Genomic DNA, 4,711 nt, shown 5'->3' with positions numbered 1-4,711 from the left:
TTTGCTGGTGCAGGCAGCAATGTGGGCAGTGGCTGCTCCTTGGGGCATCCATCCCTGGCGGTGTTCAAGGCCAGGCTGGACAGAGCCTTGGGTGACATGGTCTAGTGTGAGGTGTCCCTGCCCATGGCAGGGGGTTGGAACTAGATGATCTTAAGGTCCTTTCCAACTCAAACCATTCTATGTAGGACCTGATGGGGGGCTGAGCCTTTGGGGTTGTGGTGGTTTCCATGGGGGTTGATGTGCTGCTGGAGGATCCAGGATAGCATTTGCTTGGTCCTGCTGTCCTGCCTCACGTCTGGCTCTCCCGCACAGGCATTAGTGGCTCAGGGCTGGGGACATGCCTCTGTGCCAGGAGGGAATGTTTGTGTGATCCCAGAGGAGCAGCACAGTGCCAAAACATTGCTCCCATCCCTGCAGCTGGCAAAGGGTCCCATTGGCAACGCGACCTGGGCGAGAGAGGCCTCTCATGAGGTGTTTGTGCTATTGCTTTGGGGAGCTGTGATGAGGAAATGGGAAACAGCAAATGTGAGGGGAAATGACCTCAAACTCTGGGGCTGAGAGGTGGGAATGTGTGATGACAAGTCTCCATCCTCCCTCCAGACTTGTGCATCCCACTGTCTCTCCGGCTCCACCAGCTTTGCCTCCCCTGGCCTGGCCATGGAGCACAGCACACGAGAGCTGTCTCTTGTTATTGTGACAAGTAATTAGGGTGATGCAAGATGCTAAAAACCTACTTTATTAGGCAAAGGCGGCCTATAAACCCCCTGGAACAAACCCAGGCTTTTTAAACAACTCTCAACTGTGCATGAAGGCGGCTGCTCTCCTCCTGCTCTTGCCCTGCTCATCCAGACTGAAGGAAGAACTGGGATCCAGAAAGACACATCCCTGCTTTGCCTTTGCATCCTACTAACTGGTGAGATCCCCAAACAGGAAACTCAAATCACAGCAACCGCCAGAGATGCGTTCAGCCTCTGCTCTCCCCCCAGTATCCCTTTGTTTGACATTGTCCCTTCCCTAAAAGCTCCCCAAAACCTCCCCTTGGGGTACATAAAGCGTCACCATGGCATGGGCATGGCCAGGAAAGCACCTGCTTGTGCCTGCTGCTAGCTCTGGCCAGCAGCAGGCTGGGGATGGGATGAATGTTAATAAACCCGCAATGCTGGTGCTGTTTTAGTGTTCCTCTAATTGGAGCTGTAAAGTTTAACTCAGCCACTTAGGGTACTGCTGGGAGCCGGGGCTTCCATTTGCAGGTTCCCCTCTTCCTGCTAAAGGGCACTGTGCTGGCTAATAGGTGTTAAATTGGAGCATCACTTTTTAATAAGGCTCTTAATGGCATTGTGTGGTTCCTTGGCAGCTTTGGGATGATGCCTGCATTAGGATACTCATGCATGGGAAAGGCGGTGCTGGGAACTGGTGGGCAGGGGTGAGGAAAGCATTGGAGGGTCCTGGGCCCAGCTGTGCTGCACAGGTCCAGGTCACTGCAGCAAGTCAAGAAGGTGGCTTGATCTGAAAGCTGGGATACAGGAACAGGCCAGGCCATTGCACTGCCCAGAGCCAGTGGTATCACACAAAGTGGTGTGACTGGTACTACAGGGGTGTTTTGAGGTGATTTGGATGAAGTGACAGCCCTTCCCTGAGTGATTTGTCCCTTTGGTCAGTGGCAAAGCCACCATCTGTGTTTCCCTCACCAGGGCCATCCCCTTTGCCATGATGTGGTGTTGCTGAGGTGTCACCTCCAGGGCGATGCTTCTCATCACCCCTTGCCCTGCAGGGATCACAACTGCTGTTTTGATGCTGTCACAGCAATGCCCCTGCAGCATTTCTCATTTACTGCGAGGGTTTAACAACCTCCAAAACCATCAAGCTCCTCCTTCCTCCTGCCTCAAGTCAAAGGGGTTTCTCTCCTCCCACTGCTCTGTGTGCTTGCCCACCTTGAAGTGACAACATGGATGTGATCATGAACTGTCCTGCAAAATACAGGCAGGGAAGCCATGCAGGCTGCTTTCGCTTGGGTAATGCTCAGAGAAAGGACTCAGCTCCCAAGAAACAAGCACACTATTTTTATCTAATCCCTCTGCTTTAATAACTGAGAGTTGGAGGGCTTTCATTATTCATAATTCAGATGAGGGTGTTTTGAAGAGTCCCTGGTGGGTTTTGTCTTCTGCCTCCAGCTCTGCTTGTGCCTGGGTCTCCTCCTGCCAGGTAGGACCATGAGGAAGCTGTTTGCTGAGCTTGATGATTGCATCCTAGCAGCTCCACGCCGCCCAAGAGCTTATCTATAACCCCACACTTATCTCTGGGTACGCTGAGGTTTAACTAAGATACACCCACCAACAGAAAGCACTTTGTCAAACTCAGCCCCCAGCAGCATCATCCACCTGAGACAGGATGGGATGGACTCGCTGTGCTCCAGGAAGGGAGATGGGGTGGGATTTATCACCTCCAGAGCAGGCAAGTTTGAGGCCAAAGCAGTGGAAAGGAGTGAATGTGATTTTTGTCAGCTCCATCCGTGCCGGCAAATGCAGATCATGAATTACACACCCGCCAGATGACAGGCTGACATTTTAGCTCCAAACATTCTCCTATAATTAGAGAATCTAATGCAATACAGGGAATGGCTCCATTTTACACACACATTATCGTAATGCCTTTAAATAAGATAATTGATTATGCCTCTGCATAAGAAAGTAAAATATTCGGTGTAATTAAAACCGACATTCAGATTTTGGCATGCTGACAGGTGAGGCCATGTGTCATTTTTTAAATCCTTAAAGTGATATTCACACCCACATCCAAGTTCCCGAAGTTTGGGGAGAAGAAAAGAAGAAACCCTTGTTGCAGAGTTGCCTTTTTATCCCGAGTTCAGATGTGTTTTGATGAGGGATTTGTCTTTTTTTCTGCTCTCATTTATCTTCATTTCAGCCTCATATCATTGGCTGACAAAAAAAAACCCTTGCAGCCATAGTGCTGTGAGCAGGGATATGGGTAGATCCCATCTGATAAGCAGGATTTGGCCAGCTTTCTGCTCGTGGCAGGCCCCTCCGAGGTGTTCATACACAGCGCTGCTGAATTGGCAGGAGGCACCTTCCAGCCCGCGTCTACCCGGATGCTGAAACCGCTGCCGGGTGTTTATGGGCTCTCCTGGAATGGAGATGTTCACGTAGAAGCTGGGAAAATGCTTTGTGATGCAGCAGCTGCCAAAAGCCTTGAGGTCCTTCCGGATGAGGGCTGACTGGAAAATACATCCTCAGTGTGACGGGTGGATGCTGTGGGGCAGCTGAGGATGGGACATACCAGGGGGGCAGGTCCTGGTGAGCCTGGTGGCATAAGGACCTGGACTGGAGGACTCTGGGGACATAGGGATGGGGGGTTGGAACTAGATGATATTAAGGTCCTTTACAACCCAAACTATTCCATGGTTCTATGACTTGCAGATGCTCTGCGCTTGCCACTTGGGCTGAAAGTGCTCTTCCTCCTTTATAAGTATTTTTATGCCGAAGACTGATGAGTACTTGTTGCTTCTCCTGTCCATTCTTATGGTTGGAGGTGCCTGTGAGGACTGTGTTTCTGATCCAAACAGGAGTGCCAAAAAATGCTCAGGACCCACCGTGAAACCTCCTGGCTGGGTCTCCATCCTGCTGCTAATGCACAAGGTGTATGCAACAAATCACCACCACTGCTTGGAAATGAGACCTGCCTCCCATGGTCGTGGGGTCAGTGATGGGGTTTGATGCCTGGAGGCTTTTGAGGGGATTAGGTCTTGAGAAATCCTCTAAGTCAACACTGATGCTGACCCGCTGCATTGACATTTGCTGACTGTTGCTCTGTGAAACTTTGCAAACAGAGGCCTGAACACCTTCAGCATCCCTAAATGTGTCCTTTTTGTCCCATAGCACATCTCTTGTGAGATGTGGGCAGGACCTGGGTGAGGAATCTCTGTCTCTGCCCTCTGAGTTCTGGATCCAGCCTCTTCCAAGACAAAGCTTTATTCAATGCACAGCGAATTAAGAACCTCAGCTTATTAGGTGGCTCCCAGCCTCCGTGCTGGTTTTGGAGGTCTGATCCTGCTGCCCTCCTTTCTGCTCCAGGACATTGTGTTCCTTAGTGTGGCTTGGATGGTGCCGGGAGGGCAAGGGCAGGGGAGCAAGCAGCCGTGTTGGAACAACTCCCGTGGGATGCAGGGTGGGAGGAGAGGCTTCCCCAGCCTCATCCTGATCCTCCCTCCCCATCTGGCCCCATCAGGGCATGGGATCTCCTTGAGGGAGGGAGAAAACCAGACTCCCCATCTGAGCAGGGCTGTGGTGGAGGGAGGAGGAGCAGGAGCCCATGGGCAGCACTGTCTGCTCTGCTCACATTATCCGGCTGCTCCGGCTTTCTCCGCTGCTCTTTAGCCCATTACCCAGGCTTGCAGGGCTGCGGTTGGCAGCGCGGGCGCCGGAGCCCTTGGGGACACCGGCAGCTTGCCCCTTCCTCTGCTCTTAAGTGAGCTTGTAAAACACAAACCACATGCCTGGGAAGCACAGGGATGGTTAACCGTCTTGTTTAAGCATGCTGCATGGGCTCCCGTGGGATACCCAAGGAGGCGCACCCGGGGTGGCAAGAGGGGACAAAGGATCCTGGTCCTGGCTGTCCCAGCCGTGCATGGGTAGCTGGTGTGTGTTGGGGTGGTCAAAGGTGGATGTGCCGTGAGCCCCTAATGCCAGTTCATAGC

Source organism: Nestor notabilis, unplaced genomic scaffold (genome assembly GCF_000696875.1).
Source record: "Nestor notabilis isolate BGI_N333 unplaced genomic scaffold, ASM69687v1 scaffold10839, whole genome shotgun sequence".
Classification (NCBI taxonomy): Eukaryota; Metazoa; Chordata; class Aves; order Psittaciformes; family Psittacidae; genus Nestor; species Nestor notabilis.
This window is presented reverse-complemented; position numbering follows the sequence as displayed.